Source organism: Cyclopterus lumpus, chromosome 19 (genome assembly GCF_009769545.1).
Source record: "Cyclopterus lumpus isolate fCycLum1 chromosome 19, fCycLum1.pri, whole genome shotgun sequence".
NCBI classification, from domain to species: Eukaryota; Metazoa; Chordata; class Actinopteri; order Perciformes; family Cyclopteridae; genus Cyclopterus; species Cyclopterus lumpus.
Window position 1 is genome coordinate 4212997 of NC_046984.1, and position 24967 is coordinate 4237963.

A 24967-nucleotide genomic window follows, 5' to 3' on the forward strand; every position below is an offset into this window, starting at 1 on the left:
TACAGCTTTGGGACTCTCTGTGGTAAACTGGTGAAACATGTCCTCAAACATCTCCGTCCCAGACAAACATTTGAAAGGTTCCCTTGGACAAGAAGGAATACATTCTTCATCTTTTAATCATTTTAGCCCAGAGTGCAGCACAGAAAAAAATGGACAATCGGAGCCTCCGGCTTGGCCTCTCGACGGTGGAAATTGCAGTCTTGAACCGAGGTCGTTACTGTCACTGCCTTCTTCATTTTCTCCTCTCGTCTCTGACCTCCAGAAAAAACACTGAAGAGACATTATCACCCAGCCATGAATGAACCGAAGCTCCAAAAAAGGAAGTGGCATAATCCCAGCCGGGGACGTGGCACCAATGAGCAGTAACATGAATCTGACAATTTGTATATCAAAGAAGAGCTTGGCGACCTCTCCAGCACTCATAATACCAGTTAATACCAGAGCAAAGCGACGGATTAAGTCACTAATTGCGAATGCAGTTTGAGCATTCATTACCATTATATGTGTGTGAGTGAATGAGTGTGTGTGTGTGTGTGTGTGTGTGTGTGTGAGTGAGTGTGTGTGTGGAGTAAGAAAAGGAAACAGTCTGCACACACTGGGACTGCACACTTAAAAGGTAAGATTACATCACAGTTACTTCACTCTGATGAAACAGCGACTGACTTGCTTTGGGTCTGGCTACAGTTCCCATGCTCACGCTGCCATCGGTGATTAACAATTCAGCTTTAATTTACTTTTAGTACTTATTTAGAATGACATATTCGCCCATTAGGACCTCCTTGGCTTCCGTAATGTGACGTAGTTCCAAAGTAAATGGAATACAGTGTTGGTGTGACCAAAGAAGTTCTGGAGAACCAGAGAAAGACATATTTCTCACTGTACCGCCCAGTCCTCTTTAGTCTCTGATGCAGTCAGAGGGAGAAATTAATGAGTTAGAATTCAAATACAATTTAAATTGAACAACATTTTTTTTTTTTTGCCAACTGCAAACGAAGACACGTGCTGTTTGGGGATAACTGAGCTCTTTTACCAGAGTGACTGACAATTGGGCAAAGTGAAGACAGTGTGGCTACATCAATAACCACATTAAGTCATTCTTTTTGCTCCTGCTCCTGCTTTTTGCATTGAACGAAAGAAAAGTACCCGATACCCAAAAGCAAGTGGAGTGGAGCCGTGCCATGCAGAGGAAGTTCGCGTTTTCATTTTAAATTATTATTATTTCAATATTTAATTTGAAGGCGGTTCAGAGCGTTCCACACGTTCCTCTTTTGATACTCGTTCCAGCCTGCGGTTGCGTGGGATGTCAGTCTCCTGAAAGGCAAACGAGCTTGAAAGGGAAAGGGAAGCTCATCGGAGCCCTTTCAAAGTAAAGTAGACGGTTTTTAATCTCTCTTGTTAGCTGAGTGACAGGTTTCCTCGAGGGAGGATTGTGGAAGGGCTGCACAAGCATTGTGTTCATTTAAGGTCAACTCTTTTATAATCATGGTTTTATATATATATATATATATATATATATATATATATATATATATATATATATATATATATATATGTCATATCTTGCTTTCATGTTCACTGTGAATATTAAAGCAGCAGTTTTAGTGAAATGATCTACTTGGCTCCTTTTAGTTCTAGTTTCATTGGAACGAGTCGATTTTGTGAAATCGCTTTCAGAGTTCTCCGTTGAAAGAGAAGTTTTTCTCAGAGTTTTGATTGACAAACTGTTCACCTGTCAGTATCCGAGCGGGTCAGTTGACTTAGGCTGCAAGCAATATATATATATATATATATATATATATATATATATATATATATTGCTTTTATAATCCTCAATGTGATCCCTCTACAAATCCAAGCACCTCACATCCCTGCGCCTCCTTCCAGAGTGACGCCGGCGGTTTGTTTACTGCAACACAATCAATTCCAAAGGTTCCTGCACTTAAACAAACGTGTACATATTTCCTCCGGCCGTTCGGTGCACACGGTAAAGACGCTTGCATCTTTTCTTCCTTCCGTTTGTCTGCCTCCATACGGTAGCGAGGGGGCTGCATCTTCCTATAGGGGGAGAAAAGAACAGCAGAACAAAAAGAAAAGAAAAGAGAAAACCCATGCTGTATACGGTAGATTCTGCATTGTGAGGCACAAACAAAGTGTTATGTGGGTGCAGAAGAACACCGCACACCGCCTCCTTCGGGATTGTTTACCGAGTGTTTACAAAGCTGTTTTTTTTCCGGCTCCATCACGGACTGAACCTCGTCTTTTCATGGATGCCCTTTTGGTTTGATTCCTATTCGACTACAGCGTGTACCCTCTTCTGAAGGACTAAACCCCGCCCCCACTATTTTTAGCATCTCTCTGCCGCAATCCATTATTTTTCTCCCTTATTTCTTGCCTGTCATTTCCTGTCTTTCACCCCCTGCCCCCTGCATCTCCTGACTAAACACGTCTGCGTCCAGGATCATTAAATTCTCATCAGCGCTAATCAGGTGTCATCGATGTACGGCGGCCAGACGCCTCACCCCCTCCCCTTCCCCTCCCTCTGTGTGTCCAATGAGGATCTGTGAAGTATGGTGGTGTTAGGTGTCCGTGATGTGTTTTCCTCTCCCTCCATGTTTTCCTTTCAGGTGCCCATCAGTGGCCACCTGTACAGGCCAATCCGGCTGCACCTGGGTTCCAGAAGGCCAGCTAGCCAACCGGCTGAGTGGGCCCCGTTATAAAAGGGAGGAAGCCTGAAGAGTTCAAGGGTGTCTTTTGTTTCAATGTACCCACTGACACTGCTAGAGGTGCAGGTTTGTGGTGGGAGGTTGAGGACAGTAGGTAAGTTTGGGGTACCCTGTACATTTGTGCACTCACATAGGTACTTTGTGTCTAAAGCATGAGACTATTGGTTGGTGCTGCCTCTGTATCGTTTTGATGGACTTTTATTAGAAAAGCAGGTGAAGCCATTTTGTTTGTTTCTTTCTTAGAGGTAGTTACTGTCCCAACCTCTCCCACTTAGTAGAACTTTTGGGTTGTTTGTCATAATAAATGTTATTTTCAAACCATTACTCCTCCATTTGACTTCTTTTCACTTATTCTTTGACTGCCTCTTTATATTTTGCGCTCCACTGAAGAGTTTGCGTATTTAGCCTGGACTGTTGCTCTCTTCCCTTTCCAAAGTCGGTCCATTTCTTTGTGATTTTAAATGGCGTCTTGAGCCTGAACCTCAGTGGCCGAGCAGCAGAGACCTCATGTATCTGATCATGCAATCACTTTGATTCGTCATAGAAGGAAGTAGTTTTTAGTTGCCTAAACCTCTGTAACCAAACCTTAAGCATAGCCTTGTCACATCATTAAACTAATAATACAGGAGTTTGTCCTCTTTGGAGAAGCAGAAAGAAAGAAAGTTACCGAAGTGCTTTCTTTGAAAGTGAACCAAATAAAAACAAAATGCTAAACGCTGTCGTTATATACCGGGGAACAACTTCGCGTAAGCTGGCAGCTGCTCATCTGCATGAAGCATAGCTTGTCCTTGTGTGTGGGTGTGTGTCATATCTGGCAGTTTGCTCTTACAACGGAGAGCCATCTGGTAGCCGCGATGAATGAAAAGACAGCGAAGACACACACACACGCGCACACACACGCACGCACGCACGCACGCACGCACGCACGCGCACACACACACACACACACACATACTAACATGAGTTGGGTCGAGCTTGAGACAATTCAACTCATTTCTTAACGCCACCAAGGAAAGAGAAATGGGAGTGCGGTCGAGGTATAAATTATGACGCACATCTCGAGCATTACCAATGGGATTTCCATGCTAGGCTGCATAAGTGCCGGGATAATCACATTGAGGCTGTAAGCCGCCAACTCATGGGAAAAATAACCCCCCCAAAAAAATAAAAAGGTTGAGGTTGACTGATTGTGCGCTGAAGAGACAATTATTCTTTTCTTATACATTAACGGCCGTTAAACATCCCATTTGTCATGGGATATGGAGGTAGGTTTAGTTCTAAGGCTGCATCACGTACAAAAAGCCAACAGCAGCGTGTGCCGTCTTTATAAACTCACACTTTTACTGTCAGCTTTACAGAAGCTCCTGCTGGAAGCGATCCTTTGAGAGCAGAGGAAAGCATCCGTTCGATAAAGCAAGTGGATGTCTTGCGCTTTAAATTGTTCGCACGTCAATTTCCATTCGTGGTCACATATTGTGCCGTGGAAAACATTTACCAGCGCAGTAATTCATCTAGAATAACAACAATACTGTTTAGACCTCAACCGTTTGTCCTTCTGTCATCTGATTTGACGCTTTTTTTGCTTTTCTAGATTTCTTGCTTGGAGTTAGATGAGAAGATCGATACCTTTCTCTCTATACGTTGAGCAATATTAAACACTGCCAGTTGGCTTAGCTTAGCATAAAGACTGGAAACAGCTAGCCCAGCTCTGTGCAAAGGCAACATAATCTGCCTGCTAGCACTTCTCAAGCTCACTTACAGCTCACTAATAACACCTTGTATCATGTGGACATATTTTTTTCCCAATTTATTTGTTATCTTCGCGCCTCAATCATCTGAGCGTGTGATGACTCGTTTCGACTCATCTCTGGGCATTGCCCGGAGGTCATATGAGAAGGCGACTTTGCATTTGCACCCACGGCCCTCTGACATCACGCCTTGATGCCCCGCCCCACTTCACAGCCCCGTTTGACCAATGAAAACATCCAAATTCATCAATGGATGAGAGGTAAACACATCAGCACTGTGTTCATGTGCTTTGTTCCCCCACTCTGTGCAGTTATCAAAGCGATGGCATTGTTTTACAGCCTCATAACAGGATTTGGGACCCTGGAGCCTAAAGAATCTCTTTTGTGGCCATCATTTGGTTTCCCTTTTACCCATTCATCTTTCCGTGGTGCCTTTCAGACCCACACTGCTCTCATTTCAAAGATTATTATATCTATTTATATCGCAAGCCCAGCAGCTTTGCATGAATCACTTCCAAGTTCTCCGCGCGAGCAGACCCGAGACCCGAGACCTGCACAAAAAGCTCCAGGACAACGCGGACAGACAAGTGCCGTCTCCATTGTCCTACACAGCTTTATTTTTTACACGCCAGTCTTTGTCACGTCCGTGACTGTCAACTGTCACTCAGGTGCTCTCGGGGGAGGGGTTTAACACAAGTGGTAGTGGAACCTGTCAATCATTTCTATGACGGACCTCGTGCCAGAGGGAGCTCTCTTGAAAAGGCCGAACACGACACTACTGAGACAGGAGGCGACTTAGTGGATAAAGGCAGACAATGAGAGGGATATGAATCAGACCGCAGTAATCATTCCTGTCGAAGCCCTTTATTATCTGGAAATCAATTTTGAAAAATGCGCACAAATGTTGTAACCGCTAAAAGTTGCTCCTCTTCTACATCTCTACTATATTGTAGTAGAGGTGTAGAAAAAGTGTACGACACACTTTCTTCACTGTGAGAAAAACAAGAAAAACACTATAATTTATTCTATTCTTGTGCCTAATTCATATTCTATCTGATAACGCTCTGGCATTTATTAGAAAGTCAAATGTCTAGCCCGCATCCACCACAGGAGTTCAGATATTAGACATTGAAACATTGCACTGCCTGCTCGAAAAGTTACATGTTGCTACATTACACCATATGCAAATGTGCATATTTATGGATGACATTTTGTAAATATAAAAATATTTAGAGATTCAATTAATTAATTAATAAAAGTAAAAGCATTATTTGGATACAAATAATAATCATTTACTTTATCACCTGGAAAAATATCAGAACTTAATAAAGTGGCAGTCCAAGAATGAAAATCATTTTTTTTTAAAAAGGGTTGTCACACTCTATAATCGATGCAACGTGTTGGTGGTGCCAGCCGCTATGGATTGATTGAGGTTGCAAAGTGCTTTGGATGGAAAAATGCATTACGTTGATTTTGTTGAGATGGAACAGATGTTGTGAGTGATTTGCACGAGTGTCTCTCCTCACGTTGCCCTGCAGCCGATGATATAGTAATTATTAAATCTGGTATTGACACAGTTTCCCGTGAGTGACCTAAAATACTGGGAATGTTTGCATCGGCCATCTGGCATATTTTGCTGGCGAACAGCAGGGGGGATCATTACGACGCTGTTCTGAGACTGTTGGAAATTAAGTCCTCAACTCCCGCATAGCCGACTTACAGATATCCTTGGGGTGAGTGCAAACACTGCTTCGAACTGCCATTTCTCACTGGAGTCCAAGCGAGAAGGAGGCATGCGAGAGGATTTGATCTTCTCACTAACAACTGCAATATGAGATGGAGTGTTCCACATCAATTTTTGTTTTCCGCATCCATTCTTTCAGTTTGCTGTGCCAGTGGCATTTCAGGTCACAGGGCCACGTGTGCATTCTTGATCGTTTCCTTCTGTCGAGGAGTTTTTTGACACGAGTGGACATGTATTCGTTCAAGGAATAGAGGAAGCGTGTGGTCATGTAGCTGCTGAGGAACATCGGGGCTGGATTAGTCTTTCCCAGCAACACTCTAGGCCTGCTGCTTGAACACTGATGTTTCCATGAGGCCCTGAGCCCAGGCAGAAGTAAAAGGCAGCATGATGGAATCTAATTTCCTTCCTACCACGCAGGAAGCCTAATATGGAATGTTCCAACAAACGTTCAACATTTGAACATTACGTAATGCGTCGCTGTTAGACTATAGTCTGGTTTGCTGTGCTAGTCCAACACTCGACTGCCAAGTTGGAGTTTAGAAACACCAATAGTCTGAAAAATGTCCGTTATCCGCGTCATGCCACCATGCCACCGGAAGGGTCTGATGACGTCATTCTGCAGTGACAATTAGCCATGCGCTTCTGTTTGTTGGAGGGAGAGTTTGTATTTCCTGAGAAATGGGCCGTTTGTTTCCAGGATAACGAGCTGTCGGGCAAATGAAGCTTGAGCGGAAGATCAGTAAGGAAGACACTCTTTACAATCCTGTTCATTCATAATCTCAGTCTCCCGGCGATTACTTCATCAGCCGATTGGGGCCGTGTACATTAAATGAATCAATCAGATTCGGTGCAGTTTCTGTAAGCCAATCACATCCTTGTTGTGAAACTTTTAAATAGGTTCTCCTATCAGTATAACATTATTGTTGCACTGGTCATGATGAACTGTCAGAACGATATAAGCTTTTTCAAACCATAGAGAAACCATGCAATCCAACTAAAGCGAAATAAATAATTTCCCATTTAGTTTATTTTGTATAGCCCAATATCACAAACACACATACGACATCCCTGTCCCAGGACCTCACATCGGATCAGGAAAAACTCCCCAAAAATAACCTTTCACAGGGGAAAAAAGGAAGAAACCTTCAGGAGAGCAACAGAGGAGGATCCCTCTCCCCAGATGGACAAAAGCAATAGATGTAATGTGTACAGAATGAACACCGTTACATAATGATATATTGCTTTTCTCAGCCAGTGTTTCAGGGGAACATAAGCTCTTGACCCTCTGGTGGGAGCCGCATGGGGTGCTGACGCTCCAACAGAAGCTATCCAGTTGAATAGGCCACTGACGATATTGGCTGCCATCAGTCGAACAAAAGCTGCTCCTGTACATGAGGTGCAGCACTTGCTGTGCGTGATTGAGGTTTTTCAGCAAGCTTACAGGCTATTCATCCTGTACACTATGTGCTGTGCTCACGTTGATATAGAATAATTAGAAAACAATTGTGAGATTACTTAAGATGCTAAAAGATAACTAAAAAGACTAACTATAACTAAAAGATACATACTCTCTTACAGAGTTGCATATGAAAACAGCTGGACTGGGAAGCTCTGTAGTTCCATATTTATGCTCATATTTCTCCCACATTGTGATGCTGCTAGGCTGCTGCTGAAGAATACAAAATGGCTTTGACAAACACTGAAGGGAAGTTGACGTGGCTCTCTGTGGTATGGTTACCATAGTCACAAATGCATTATCACTAAATACGTGTGCTGTTGGGTGATTTATTGTATGACACGTTGCTTTGTGCTCAGTTTTACTACTTTATTTTTGTACTCCTGTCCGTCAATTTGTGCAAAACACACCGATTGGAATAATAAGGTTCTCTGGATCTCTCCGGGTCTTTGTCCGCACTTAGTGGATGTATAATCATCCATGATACCAGCCCCTCACCGTGTTTATACTCTCTGGTGTGCGTCATCAAAAAGATGAGAGAAATAGTACTAGAGCATATTAGACTATTGACTGGCTCAGTGTTAACAATATTGGCTCTTTGGACCAAAGACAAGTCTAATAAGTGTCACATCCCAGAGTCACAGAGTAAAAGCGCGGACCAAATGAGCCATGGTGCTTTGTGCTGCAGGGTATTCATACGGCAACGCGGTCTGGCCTCATCTACTTCAAATGAGGTCCTCTCATATTGACGTTCATAACGGACAGGCTCATAAATAGCATGTGGCACAGGGTATTAGGTAGTCCAAAGGACTGAGTCATAGAGAAAATGAAAGGCGTATGACGTGGTGGTATTATTAATACTTATTAAGTACTTATACTTAAGTGCTGTACTTAAAGGGACAGTTCACCTAAAAAAAGAAACAAAAAACATATCTTTTGCCATTGGTGTTTACGACTCCATCATTAAACCAGTGTCTCATCCATGAGTAGATGCACGCCCCCTCCTGCGCGGCGATGCGGTTGCCGGTCGTGTTTTGTTGCCACTTTGAGCACAACACGAGCCGAATGAAGCTCTCGCGTGAGTTCAGTCAGGAGAGACGATACTTGAGCGAGCTTAAGCTTGTAGTTTATTTCTCAAACATCTGCCATGCACTCCTCACGCATGCTCACTAATAATTTCCTCGCTGTCAATCATGTTATCAGCTGACACAGTGAACCACCAGATCCCAGGCACTGCACTCTCCCTTTTCTCATTCAACCTCAACGACCGCACTTACCGGATAACTTGGAGAGGATCTGCGTCTGACCCTTGCCCTCTCACTACTGGGGTCCCTCAAGGCTCCGTCCTGGGTCCCCTCCTCTTCTCTCTGTACACTAATTATCTTGCCTCTGTCATTTGCTCGCATGGCTTTTCCTACCATAGCTATGCTGATGCCACCCAACTGATCCTCTTGTTTCCCCAATCGGAAACATAGGTAGCAGCATGAATCTCTGCCTGTCTGACGGACATCTCTCAGTGGATGTCTGCATACCACCTGAAAATCAACCCTGACAAAACTGAACTACTTTTCCCTCCAGGGAAAGGGCTCTCCTACCCACGACCTGACAACTCTGTGTTAGCCCCGACTGCCAGTCAACTCTCCTTGACTGCCAACATTACTGCAACAACACGTTCCTGCAGGTACATGCTGTACAACATCAGGAGAATATGTCCTTTTCTTACTCAGAAGGCGGCACAGGTTCTGGTCCAGGTTCTTGTCATTTCACGCATTGACTACTGTAACTCCCTCCTGGCAGGTCTACCTGCTAAGGCCATCCGACCTCTGCAGCTCATCCAGAATGCAGCTGCTCGACTGGTCTTCAACTTCCCTAAATTCACCCACACTACTCCGCTCCTCCGCTCCCTTCACTGGTTACCAGTGGCCACCCGCATCAACTTCAAAACATTGGTTCTTGCGTACCGCGCTGTGAACAGATCGGGTCCCGTCTACACCCAGGACATGGTCCAACCTTACACCCAGGACATGGTCTAACCTTACACCCCACTCCGCATCTACCACTCGACTTGTGACTCCGTCACTGCAAGCTAATCACTCGCCAAAACAAGTGTTTGCTGTCCTGGCTCCTCAATGGTGGAACGAGCTCCCCACTGACATCAGAAAGTCTCTACATCTTCCACGGGAAACTAAAAACAAATCTTTTCTGACTTTACCTTGAATAAAAACAGATTAGCACTTCAGTGGCACTTGAATGGCACTTACTTATGGTATTTTTGTAGTTTGGCTTTCTTGAAAAAATGTTACTTTCTGGATTCTTGTTGTTCTGAGTTTGTATTCATGGTTGAATGCACTTAGTCGCTAAGTCGCTTTGGATAAAAGCGTCAGCTAAATGACATGTAATGTTTATATCAGCTGGCCTCTTCAGCATTAGCCTGTCCTCTTGCCGCTGTCTCTTTTTAAATGTGCAAATATTGTCATTTTAAACTTTGCTATGTATGTTGGACAGCTTTAATTCACTTTGCAAATCACTTTGCAAATTCAGATTCTCAATACCAATTTTAAATGGGTTAAGCTGTCCGGCTGTATATAAAGTGATTGAAACCAGCTGCAACAATAAAGTAAAATGTCTTTGGTGCGTCAATAATTAGCATCCAGTGATATAATATAACTGTACTGCTAAAATAGGTTCTGATACTTTTGTACTTCTCCATCTCAACTGCAGTATTGCTACTTTTACACGTGTAGAGTTGTAATGTTATTTTATATATACTTCCACATGTAAATAAGAAAGTCTATGTTTTAAATTAATACATAAGAAAGATATAATAATTAATAAGGGAAATTATGAAGAATATTCTGAAGAATGTATTAGGAAAACATAGGAGGAAAGTCACTGTCACTGTATAAGTATGTTACTGTATAAGTGTAATCACTGTATAAGTATTATTGTAACATGTTTTATGGTTAGCATAACTATAAGATGACTCTGGTATGAATGGAATGTTTTGATTAAGGGAGGCGTAGTCAAAGTGGTGATCTCGCTAAGAGATCAGAAAATAGCCATTTTATTTTGAAGAAGCCAATCTTATTGTTTAGGACCAAAAGGGAAGAGATAGCGGAAGTAGCATCTTTGTGTACTGTTTAGAGAAGCCCGCCTCCTTGTAGTGATAGACAAATAGCATGCTGTGTCGTTGAGAAGGCAGGGCATGTTGCCTGGACTAACCAATAGGTGGTGGCCATAAGCGCAGCGAAAGGGACTACTTAAGCAAGCGCAGGACATTTGTCCAGGGCGGAACAGTTCTTTAACGTGGTTTCGGTGAGACAGTACCTGTTAGCTGTTAGCTGATCAGAGTACATCTCCCAGCACTGCGTTTATGCCTGTCAGTTAAAAGAAGCCAGTAGTGACCTGGTGACCTCCTTTCATAACATAGAAGGACTGCAGACCGTCTTCCAATGCTCACGTCCCTGATTGGAATTCTTTATCTCTGCTTCCTCATCAACCTCATTTCCTACCGGCACTTGTGTCTTTATCTTACTCAAACACCCTGTCAGTAATCACTCTGTAAGCCCCAATCTGTCATTCTGTTCTTCCATCCTGCTTGTCTTTGATCAATTACTCAATCAGTGGAGTCACCGTGATCAATAGCCAGCAGGAACCATCAACAAGGATTAAGTGGGAAGCTTCTGAGCTACCTCGACCAGGGCCATGTCATACAAACCAGGTTCAACATACCCAGGGTATCCTTGGGTTACCTGGCCGAACTGACCAAACCAATAGAAGCTGGTTCATCAACCCATGATTTCACATAAAAAGGGCGGTGTTTGCAGCATATGATCAATCATACAAGTCCGCTGCCAGTGGAGCGGCATATTTTACAAACCAAAAGAAAACTATAATATCAGAGGACTACGAAGAAGTTAATATTCGGGCAAATACAACAAAATGCAGGAAGGACAACTCACGCCGTCGGGGGTTGCAGCTGAAAGATTATGGGTAAAATATTTATCATTTTGTAAGAATACATCTGGAATACACACGTATTTACTTTTGGTCTGGATTATGACTTTAACGTCTGCCTATTTGTGTAACATGATCTAACGATGAGCCGAGCTTTGATTGATCAGCAAGCAGTGCTTTTAATACGAGCTGATCTCTTATCTCTAACATCACCTGCTCGTAAGTAACCATGGTGATCCACTGGAAAACCTAGAGTTAACCCTGAAGTTGCCTCTTAAGTTACATCTTCAAGGATCCAGAAAGATTCCAGTGATGTAAATATATATATATGTATATATGCAGTTTTTCAGTTAGTGTTTTTTTTTTAAAACTTTTTTTGGGGGGGTTTTCCTGCAAATTCTCTCGTCAACGTTCTTCTTGTTTCCTTTTCGCCCTTCACCAGAGCCACATATGTTTTCTCAGCAGTTGGTAGAAATAAAAGGAGACAAGTGACATAAAAAAAACAAAAGCCACAAGAAAACAACACATCTATAAATACAACTTTCAGTATTCCTATAAAGTTACTGCATCACTCTACAGCTTCTTACATGTCCTCAGAAAGACAACTCCACTCTTAGAATAGTTTTAACCCATTCTGCATCACAAGGGACATTTGGGGCTTTTTTTATCATTTTGGCTGGTTTAGCGGATATGGCATGCGTTTTAAGAAGAATACGTAATCTTTATTTATATCATCTCATACAGTAAAAAATGCAGTGAAATTCGACCACCAACTTATGAAAGAAAACCACTTAAGGACAAGAATGTCCCCTTTAAAATCACAATTTTTTATTCCACGCCCATTACAGCATAACATCTTGTAATCTATTACATCAGGCTCTCAATCTTGAGCCCTGTCTTCAAAATTCTAGTTCTTACCATTTTCCACCAGCTTGAGCTGAATATGTGCTATTCTGCTGGTTTCCACCAGGGGCATTGCTGCTGTAATACAGTATGTGTTTGATGCAACGCCAATCGTTGTCATATCCCAGACAATGAAACCCTTGCATTTAATAGAGAGAAAATTATTTAAATATATTTCTGTTCTGATACAAAACAACAGTGGTATATATAACATTTTATAAATAACCTAGCGTTTTAAAGGGTTTAAATAAACATTTGGGACTGGAATTAATAAAACTCAAACCATTTTTTGAATTTGTACCTTTTTATTTTAAGTCCATTGAGAAGCAGTTCTCATTTACTATGATGACCTGGGCAAAAAGTCAGCAACTGCAGGCAAGTTGTTACGAACCAAAATAAAACATAGATACATTTCAAACATCTCATCGAAAAAATACAACATCCTAATATGTACGATAAATGGCCCCCCAAAAAAGTGATCAGAGACTTGTTTGTAATGAGTTATTAAAAGAGGGAATGAGGCCGCGGGGCTTTAGCTTCTTTTGCAACTCATTCCAGTGAAGTGGAACGAGGAAAGGCCGAAGGCGGTGAGGACTTTTAGAAGATGATGAAATTGCAGTTACTTGTTGGAGAAGATGAGAAGTGTTTTGTTTTTTTACTTATGATAGTTTTATGAAAAGAACTGATACCAGTGGATTAATCAGCGGGTATGGAGTGATGGATGGCCAGTTGACTAGAGGAGTACAGGCTGCTGTGATGAGTGTTCAAGGGAGCACCGGTGACGTTAATTACATCTAGTTTACATAATAATATATATTAGTATTTTTATAGCATTTTTAGAATGAGGACATTTGTCTTCCTCTCAGGACATCAGCACCGTTTCTTAAAAGGGATGCATAAGGGTTAACAGCCTCAGAGAAAAACACATAACAAGGGATCTTAACTGATACATTAATATTTCACGTGGCTCTGAGATTGCTAATTAGGTATGCCTTGTAACAATTTACTTTTGGACATTCAGTCCACCTGGCCTGACGTGTTTCTGTGGCAGATGAACGTAGGACTAGGTATGACTGATGGGAACATTATTGGCTGTGCATTCAGCACATTCTCTATGATGGATGTTCATGTTGAAGGACATTGGGTCAAAATGTCCTCCGCTGTGGCATTGCAGTCATTTTGAGGCGTTTGTGCAGCTGTCCCAAAGCAAGTCATTTGAGTGGGAGATGGAGAGAAAGGGGCTATTGAGGCGCCGTGCACCTTCGGTATTGATCAGCAGCTGCTTCGCTCCCAATGTGTTTGATTCATGTGTAAAAGGAAAAACAACTTCTTATTTGGCGTTTTATGGGGTTCCATAAGCATTTAAGTCAGACAGCAACTCAAAAGTTCTTTGATAAAACTCGCCAAGACTCTGCTGTTTTGATGAATTATTGCATTTCAAGTTGTTCACAAGAAATACAAAGTATATCTGAGATATATTTTGGAGTGGACCAGCCAGCGCTTTTGTAATCAATCAAAATCAGATATTATCTGTATTTCTCCAAAGCACATTTCTGGACAAAGGATTAAAAAATGTGCTTTGAACTGCGGTCAATATCAGCAATTTACATCGTGGACCGAAGACAGTCGAACCCTTCCAGGTATCAGGTTCCTCGGCTCTCCTAACTTCAACAACTTTTTTTAGCGCTCGCACTTCAGGCGGCACTTCAGCTGACGTCTTTCACATTTTTCTACGTCAATCGGAGCCACTTCATTATTTACATTTAATTGGCCAATCAATTGCCAGTCACTACAAGCTTGTAGACATGTTCAAGAGATTTCCGCAGACTTTGAACGTGGAATAATTGTTGCTGCCAGTCATGGCAGCAACAATTATTTAATAGATGAATGAATGAATTATTATTATTGTTTTCCCAAATAGCTGCTCTCCTGGGATTTTAACGACACAACGGCTTCTAGTTTACGGAGGAAAAAGCTTCCAGTCAGTGGCAGTTCTACGGGCAAAAATGCTTCCTAAAAGGGGTTGTTTGGAGCGGTAGAAGTGGGGTCACCAGTATGAGCTACTTATCGAGCATCAGCACAGAAATGTGCTGTTTGTGGACAGCAAAATGTATTCTAGTCACCTGCTGAACACCTTGACGGGGAAGTCTCTGCCCTCTTCAAAGCCACAGGACTCCTTTTGACCAAAATGGTAATTTTACCTTGTGTGCACTCTGTGGGTCTTCAGAGGAAACCCAGAGGGGACACCGCGGTGAAATCTTCACGCCTCGTAGAAACAGAGAGGACTGAGTTTGAAGACCAACTTTACCGACCCCCGAGTTTGTTTTTACCTCCCATGACTCCTTGCAGCATTGGACCGGAGGAAGCTGCCAGATGCAAACATGATGGAGTTCTTCTCTCTCCTCTGTGCTTTAAAAAATGTTTTGTTTAATGCGAGAGTCCTTGCTTGGCATTCGGTGAGCACAAACACATTATCTGAAGTATGAAGTATGAGAGATAACTGATGATTTGAGGTAATTTCGTAGAAAATAACAATAATGTTACCTCGCTTAAGGCCTAGTATGTGTATATATATGTGTGTATATATATATATATATATATATATATATATATATATATATATATATATTTTCCTTTATGGAGCTTCTTTTTCATAAATAGGAATTAGCCTTTCAGATCGACAGTTTGGTTCAACTTGTTTTGATCCTCTTCATATTTAAATTATCCCTGCTCTCTCTCTCTGAAGTAGTCAGCCTCAACCTGACAAACAGAGTTATGAGTTAGAGGCATAACGCTGATAAATTTGCAGTTATTTTTCCGGTAACCCCAGATGACTTCAGAAACTTGTTTGCAAATAAGCAACAGCTATACTGGGCCTGAGATCTCTAGACCTCTCGGCCTATTTGTCACTAAATGTTTTTAAATCACCCTACGAACCGAACAACCAGACGTTTGCAAAGAAAAGTCCATACGTTTCACATTTGTATCATCAAAAGCCTCTGAAAATGTGATTGTAAAACTCAAGCGTCTCTCTATTACATTTAATATTCACAACTAAACAAACAAGGTGTTGGAAACACAAGCAACACTGCTCCATCATCATCAATGTGTGAGGCTACGTCGAATCTCTCCTTGACTACGGATGCACTCAGGACAGCGTGAGACACACATCAGATGCAATAAAACCCACACAAATAAGGTGAGGTAATACCAGCAATTCATGAAGTCATTTGGTGAACAAGCAGAACATAAATCCGCAGAAAAAAAATCCACTGCAGGTAACGTTAGCGACGCCATGCGTCTGATACTAAGAACAGCTAATCACTTCGCTAACTGTTTAGCTGCGAATGTATTTGACATTTTTTGGAACTTCTTGCATTGCAGCTCACGAAAGACTATTTATTTACGTACAAGAATAATAAACCAATTATTTTCCTAATGGATTGTCTTTTTCTCTCACAATAGCATAGAAAAGAGCCGATAGGCGAATTGATCAAATCCTAACAATACCCACCCTTCACTGAGAACTGCGTCACAACGACTAATGGACAAACACAAAAAAGGTCTGTTGAGTGAGAGCATCGAGTCATCACCTGGGTTCCCCAGCCAGAAGAGCAGAGCATCCATCTTGGAGTTTTCCTTGAGTCGTTACTCTTGGGGGTACATTTTCTGGGAAAGTGTATTTACTAGCATTCCTTAAAGAGTAGTTATAAATTTCAGACTTATCCCTTACCGTGATCAAGACTCAAATTCCTGAGCGGCTTGTGCCAGTGGTTGCAGGTGTGCTCTGCTCTGTCTTCCAGGAGAAGAACGTCTTTGAGATGGCGGTTCCAGAAAGGAGCCTCATTATGAGACGTCTTTGAGGAATTAAGATCAACAACACGAGGCCCCCGATGACCAAGTGGGACCCTGAGTGGAAACACTACAAGTACAATTCATTCAAATGGTTACCGCAACTTAAGTCTATTGGACTGGAACGTGTCAACGTGACTTTTCCACAGTCGAGAACAAAATCCAAATCCAATGAGCTACAATGATAAAACCACCTGCTACTGGATGACTGTTGGAGGCAGAGGAAATGGTTATGGGCATTGGTTATGGGCAACAGTGAGGCAATGCGAGGCGTGAACCGAGGACAAATTAGTGAAAACATGTTGTTGATAAGAGATGACATCTACAACAGCCGTCTGCTTGGTGCTTGCAGGGAGGACAATTACAATGCCCTTATTCATAATGTCATCCTTGTTAGTGAGTTAGATCGTAACCACATAGTTGCTTGGAATCGCAGATCTGACATGTGGCGGCCCCGGGGGAGGCTGGAATAAATGAAGGAAAGAAGGAAGGAAGGGTAGAGGGAGTGTTACTGGAGCTTGTCGATTCCGCTTTCATTCAAAAATAATGAATTAATGATAATCTTGGTTGTGGCGCGTTGAGCCATGGCTTCCCCACATTCTAAAAGTGATTGAAGAGTGGGCAACTCCATGATTTGATAATGATGAGCCAATTATGACTGGAGGCCGCCCCATCCACTCCTATATAGGGATCAATAACCAGAGGCCCGAATCACGCCGCTGCCTATTCTCAACCACTTCAAAATTCAGCAGTGCGGTTCGTCATTATCCTGCTCAGCTGCTCACCGAGTTTAATGCTAACACCGACAGTCGTCGTCATTATGAACCGACGACGTCTTCTGAGTTAATGCAGTTCCCACGACGGGGGATTCCACATTTACCGAGGACCATTTTACAGTGATGATTTGGCTGGTATGACAGACAGGGAATCGCACCAGACACTAATATTTTCCTCTGTGGAAGTCTGATTTACAAGACTTCTCTTACATGCTTACATCTTGGGGATAGAAGGTCTTTCTTAGCTAAAGGAAAATGGGAGAATGTAGAAGTACTTTTTCCAGGACAACACAATATTTTTTATTTGGGAAACTGGGAAATTGGTAATCTCTTGCAGTCTTTTATTGGAATTTATCTCATTTATTTAGATAACTTACAATAAAAAAATACGAAAAGAGAAAAAAAAAATAAACCGAACTGTAATCATTACAGAATTCTTTTCTGAATCGGATCCTTTAAAGATCCATATGCAGAGTCATTATTAATTTTTCTACTTCTTTCTTGACTTTCTGACCGCAGCCACACCCGATTATGACCCCGCCAAAGCTCCCATGTCACATTTTTTGAAACCTTGACAAATCTGGATTTACTCTGTCATTAAGATTCTGGTTCACCTATATCATACGTCAGATAGAGTAGCATACATTCTGCACTGTGATTGAAAGTAACTAATTCTCAATAAAAGCTGTAATCTCATGTAATGTTCTCCAGATGTCGCGGCCTCAGAACTGCATTCTGTAGAGCCAAATGCTCTGCTGGCGTTCAACTTCCTTTTCTCCGTGTCTGCAGTAAATCTACATCTTTTCCCAAACGTTGTGTGACAGCAATATATATTATGTTGCACTGCTGTAATAGATTCGCTTTCTCCTCCTCGTCTTTTATCAGCCGGCGTTGAAAGAGCACTCACTCTCATTGCCTGAACGTGGTCAGCTTCCCACACCCTCGAGTCCCTTTGTGCCCACTGAGCAGTGTGGGGGAAACACAGAGGCCCAGTGCATTTTGGGTAAGCGCGATTAACAAATCCCAAAACGCGTGAGAAAAATTGCACATTCCAAGGACAGACACAGCTGGGATGTTAATGCACTGCGAGTGTTTGGGTTGTCCCCAAAGAATAATAATCAAACAAAAAACTAAATAATGTTTTCATTTGAGGGATCCAATTATTCACGGTGACACGACGACGTCCTTCCAGAGCTCCACGGAAGCCGGGCTCTCCGGCTATGATGGATTAAGGGATTCTCCAGGACATGCACATAGCTTGACAAACAGAAAGCCTCAACACCAACATGTTTGGGGCTCTCTGGAGAAATCTTTAATACAGAGACTATTGTTGTGCTGTTTCTTGAAAACACGATTGCTTCTGGTTGTCTCTTCCAAGAGTCACGCCTTTGCAAGCGGTCAGCAATGCAAATGTGTAGTTTAGATCAGTGGTTCTCAAATATATTAAAAAGAATATATATTTTAAATGAGCATCCATTAAAAAATCCTTTAAAAAAGGTTATTTAATACATATTGAATAAAATATAAGTGTAAGTTGATTAACTGAATTGTATATATTCTATATTAAACCAGACACTGATGGCACAGCGCTGTGTATTACATCTTTTTTTTTCCAACCAAAAATGCTGTTGCACTGGTCAGGAAGGACTCGGCTGAAAATAATATTTCACAGGTAGTTGAAAAAAGTTTGAGAACCGCTGGTTTAGAAGACCCGACGTTACCCTGTATAACCTGAAAAGCAGTGTTTTTTTCTCTCTGCTTCGACATAATGGTTATACGAAGTCAAAGCGTTGGAATCCGTCTGCATCAAGGCTGGGAAGCGTGTCCATGAAGTCCCTTTGCGTATTAAGTCTTCAGCACATCGGGACAGCCGGCCATAGCTTCACACCGCGGGCGTGTGCACGCTATTAAGGTCCGTCACTCATCTCGAGTCTTTACTTTTGCGGCCACGAATGTCCAACCGATCCACTTCCGGAGACAATACGTTCTCTGCACCGGGACCTTCCTGGCTGTAAATGAGAAAGGATGTGTCCGAGTGAAACGCAGCTCCACAGGGAAATAAAGTGTATTATAGGGAAATACAGCCGTGGCCATGAATCCGTCCTTGATCATTTTGTGAACGTGTGCGTCGTTGCCTCATTTAGAGAGGATATTAGGATTGAAAGCTGCACGTTGCTCACATTGAGGCGACTGGAGACTGGAGGTGTAATTCCCATCTGGGAAGCCGTACGCACGAGGAGGCAAAGGTTCTTCAAAATGTAATAAGTAGCACTGAAATCACAAAATAGGATTTTGTTTTTTATTCAGGGCCATGAGAGCAAGCATGGGAATTGTTAAATTGATTGTAACATTCCTCAAAGGGCTATTTTAATTGAATATTCCAGTCGGGTATTCTTCGCATAGACAGAGGAAGCAGCTAAATATGCTTTTTCTGGTACGGTTGTGTTTTATTTATTCATACATTATTTAATTGGGTCAAGGAGTGGAAACTGCTGCAGCATTGGCAAGAAGGAATTTCTGTTACTTTAATATTATTTAATTGTGATAATGTACCGTGTCTGTGTCATACAAATGAAAATGTTTGTAGTTGTTGCTGTAGCAAGGAGCCTCAACAAACCCTGACGACACTCAGGTGTCCTTGAATAGCATCCAAGGTGAACAAGCAGTGTGTTTACTCCCTTAGCTCGGCTATTCTTAGGCCTACAAGTAGCATCACATAAGCGTTAAGTAGTGCAGGCGTTGCCAGGCAGACCATTTGCACAGCTACAGCAAGCCACATGAAGAAAACACAAGTCTAAGTGTCAGTTTTATATTTAAAAAAAAAACTACATACTAATGTGCTTAATTATATATATATATATATATATATATATATATATATATATATATATATATATATATATATATATATATAGTCAAAAGTAGAAACATGACAGGAAATGAAGGGAGAAAGAGACGGAGAATAAACAACAAGCAACAAAGACCAGATGTTGCTGCACATGCAGGCGTGTCTTAACCCAAAGGTGATAATAGAAAAGTCAAAAGGAACACCAAAGTTCTACCTTCTTCTCATCTAATTCAATTACATTTAGTTTATTTCGGATAGCCCAAAATCACAAATTTGCTTCAGAGGGCTTTCCTGTCCCAGGAACTCACATCGGATCAGGAAAAACTCCCTAAAAAACAGAAAAAAACTTTTCACGGGGAAAAAAGGGAAGAAACCTTCAGGAGAGCAACAGAGGAGGATCCCTCTCCCCGGATGGACAGAAGCAATAGATGTCATGTGTACAGAATGAACAACGTTACAGAGTTACAACACATTCAATGAATATGACAGAAATTATGAATAATGAGTAATAGGCATGGACCACAATCCATGTAAACAGAAAGAGGTATAGTATGGGGTCAGATAAGTCTCAATAATTGCAAATGCACACAGAACAATTTACAAATATGTTCGATTTACAAATGCACACAGAAGGATTTACAAATAAATTAGACTCGACGTGTCTGTGTTTATTTATTTGTCAATCGCACTGCATTTGTTTGTGGATTCTTCACATGTGTGTGTGGATTTATGAGACTCCCCTGCCGTGGCTAGATCCGCAAATGCGTTTTTTTCAACATAGACCTGTAGCCAATCAGATGTCGCCCTCATTTTCAGCCAATCACATGAGCGCATCTCCACCTCCCCTCCCCAGGGGGCTGCCAGCGTTAAAGTTGCGCAATTTTCAGAGGGATACACAATTAATGTACACCCCCATTGTTGTAAGTCATTGAAAGTTCGGTTTAATCTTGTAAATCTTGTAGAAAATCTTGGCGCTACGCGAATAGAGCGAAGCGAAAAGTTTGCCCGCAGTCATTCAGACGTCGTCGGTGAAAGTCACCGAGCTGTGTGAGCCCACGGGTGATGTTATCTTTAAATATATATATATGATATTAATGTTATGAACCCAAACACGAGGGCGTTAGATGTTCTGACGTTTATGGGATGTCCACAACAAGTATAAAGCAGAAATAGTGGATGACGGAAGTTATAACTGTTTCCACGGAGTAAAGCCACGGAGATAAGCCACGCCCCTCTAAGGCGCAAATAAATAAAATGACGCTCATGTGATTGGTTGAAAATGAGGGCGACATCTGATTGGCTACAGATTGGTCTGTTTAAAAAAAATGCATTTGCGGATCTCACATGTGAAGCAATCCGCAAACAAATACAGTGCGATTGACAAATAAATAAACACAGACACGTCGTTCTGCGTGCATTTGTGAGTCTAATTTATTTGTAAATCCTTCTGTGTGCATTTGTAAATCGAACATATTTGTAAATTGTTCTGTGCCCATTTGTAAATCTTTGTGTTTGCATTTGTAAGTCTCTCTGTGTGAATTTGCAATTATTGAGACTTATCTGACCCCATAGTATAGAGGAGGGGCATCAGCAGGGCCACGGATGCAGGCAGCCGGGCCCACGAGGCAGGAAGCACAGTGAAGGAGGCGGAGCCAATGAGGCGGGCGGCCTCCAGTTGGTTCCCACCATAGGCTGTAGCTGTCGCAGCCAATGATCATGAGTTAGTTTTTACGTCTGAACACTTTAACAACAGCAGCTGTGGCGCATTATATCTTCACTCTTTCCATTCTTACCTTTCACAATAAAAGCCCTGGACATGTAAACTACATCACCGCTTGCCGTCGGGAACAAAAATTCACTCAGACTCACACTGGCTTTGTCCACGATGTCTGTAATTTTTGGACAGTGCATAGAGATATACTAAGAGTGTGTCAAACGCCTTGGGTTGACTTGGATTTCTTCTTCTCTTAATTTATAGCAGATTAGGCATGGAAAGAGAAATCATAATAGTCACTCGAGAAGGATTCTAATGCCAGGTTTGAACTGAAGTGCTTAAGAGTACAGTCAGCTTTTGTTATTGTCCTCATTACCTTTATCATTATTTTAGTTTGTCAGGCGTTCATCTTGTTTGCTGGCTGTGAAATTGATAAAATACAGAACGAGTATTCAGGAGAAGGTGTGGGCTCAAGGCTGTGCTATTTCCTAGAAGGGTTGTGCGGAACTGGCCGATTAATATCTGTACAAAAGATGTGTTTTTAACCAGCCATATACAAGAAAGCTACAATTCCTCTGCCACATCCCGAGCAGTTGGTACAATGACTAGTCCATACGGAAAAGGCAATCAGTGTCACTACAATTTACAGGTCCTGTCTTCACCTCATAACAAGGCCTCCGACAATGCAGCCAGCATGGAGACAGATCTGTTTGAGAGTCGCGAGGCGCTGGCTGGAAAAGCCCATTAAGTTAATCGGTGCTGGGACAGAAGCAGAAATCAATTAAACAGTGGGCGGAGAAAAACAGCTGAAGTTCGACAGGGACCAAATGAAGATGAACTGGACATGAGGTTCATTTAAATTAAGATCATTGTGAATAGTGACAGATGAAACGTGATAATACAGCCATGTAAGGCCAGGGACAAGGTCTACCTATTAGCTTATTAACACTTATTACACTAAAAACAAAAAAAGGGCATTCCGACAGCTCAGACCTAAGCTAAGGCCATGCCTTATATCTTGCGATGTTAATGTGAGTGAAAAAAATATTTAGGTATCCGCCCTGTGATTCGGATCCGCTCCAGTTTGCTTCACATCCTTCCACCAATTTCTATGACAATCGGGCGAGTACTTTTTCCGTAATCCTGCTGACAAAACAAACAAACAAACAAACAAACAATCAAGCCAACAAAACATAACCTCCTTGGCGGAGGAAATAAGGTTTAAGTATTGGTAATGAATTCACCACAATTCAAGAACCACTTACTTGGCCACTTTCAGTGAGTGATTTCCTCAACATGTCATGACTTTAAGAACAACCCATGTGATAAAACTAGGTTTAATAGCGCTCGTAGCAATTGCAGTTGTGTAATATAATGAGTTTACATCAATAAATGACTCTGAAAGGTTTATGCGATACAAAATGAACACTTTGTGTATTATGCAAATGTTCGGACCTCATGGTGGAGGGAGCTCTCCTGAGGAAGGCCGAACACGACAGTAACTCTTCCATAAGAGACAAAGAAGCACGTAAAGGACTTAAATCTACACTGACATCATATCATAGAGGTTATAAGGCATATGCGTGTGTGCGAACAGTGTTCCGTTTTCCACTAACTCAAGATGGACATGAGTTAAATGCCTCAATAATGTTCACCAGCTAGATGTTTGTGTGTGTGTGGTTTGGGTGAAAACAGTAGAATGATGTATACAAATATTGATGACAGCAGCTTTAGAGTTAGGGACGGTGCACCTTCATGGGTATGACAGTTGGTAGGTATGCCAGGCAACCAGCCGCAAGTAAGTTCACGGTAGAAGCCAAATAAAAAAGCCTATAGCACAAATAACTCGTGAAAATGACATGTTTTTTTTTTTTGTACGGATGAAACAAATAAGTTTTGTCACCTTGTCTGTTTCCAGTCTTTGTGCTAAGCTAAGCTAACTTGCTGGAGCCTTATATCAAACTTTTATTTAGATTATGGCACATTTTCATTATGGCCAACTCTCCGCCAGAAGGCTATTATTGATATTTAAGATGTCAAACTATTTGTTTAAGCAATAAGCCTTTTTGGCGCAGGAGAACAACCATGTGCTACACCTGCTCTTTGGTTAAGGTCTTTTTTTCCTTTAATAAATAAAATAAATCCAACAGGGATAAAGCGTTTATAACCAATGACCGCTCGTATTCTTTAAATGAGGCCAGTTGTTGATTTCCTACTCTTCACATAGTTGCTTTAAACAACTTCCAGGAGCCTCAACTTTAATGCGTAGGTGGAGCACATGAGTCACAATGACATCTGCCAATAAACTTAACTGCAGTGGAAAGAACTCTAAAAAGAAGAGCTGTTTATTTTTGGGCCACGCCTCGTCAAAGTCTTTGCATATGTGCAAACTTTTCTATTATTTAACCACATTAATTAGAATAATGAGCAACACAATTGAAGAAAATTAATGCAGGGATGAATGTTGCATCCACAGAGTGTTGGGCGTAACACTTCAGGTCTGTCATTTATTACGTGTCTTTAATTAGAAGTGCATGCAACAGAGCATACATTATCACTCGCTGATCAAGTAGGCATGATATCCAGCGCGGGGAGGTAATCACTGCTGTTTTAATGCTCAAGCCCGACTGGGAGGTTGATGGTGTTTTGGGGAGTGGGGAAGAGCCTAGCCTCGGGGCCTTTGGTACTTTAATGCAACCTTGAAGATGCTCCTAAAATATAATTAGGCTCTCTCACTTGACTATACCACCGGGGATGTGGAACGTTTTGAAGAAAACAGAATTAAGACTAAGAATCAAGTCAATAGAGACCTATGAATCATGGAGATAATGGAGCAATAGAATAATAGCAGCACAGTATACGATGTTCCACTCCAAGCTTCTCAGTATTAAGGAGGCATTTCTCAGAAATGTGCTGCTCTGCGTACCGAAAAAATTACATAAAACTTCCACCGAACAATATACCTGGTATTTAAAAAAGAAAAAAAGACGCTGTGGAGAAATTGAGCCTCTCCGCCTGGCTGATCCACAATGTAAAGAAACCGCACCTTCGCACTTCTTATTGTGCTCCGGCACAACTCTGCTCCCGTTGAAAATGTCAAAATGAGGTTTTCAGGCAAGCCAAACGGTTGGAATGACGCATCAGAGAGATGACTAATTTGCCGGTGACGTAGTGAGGAGGGCAGAGAGCAGCTTCCTGGGTCGGCCGACGCGCTCTCTTCAATTACAGCTCTGCTTGCACACCTGC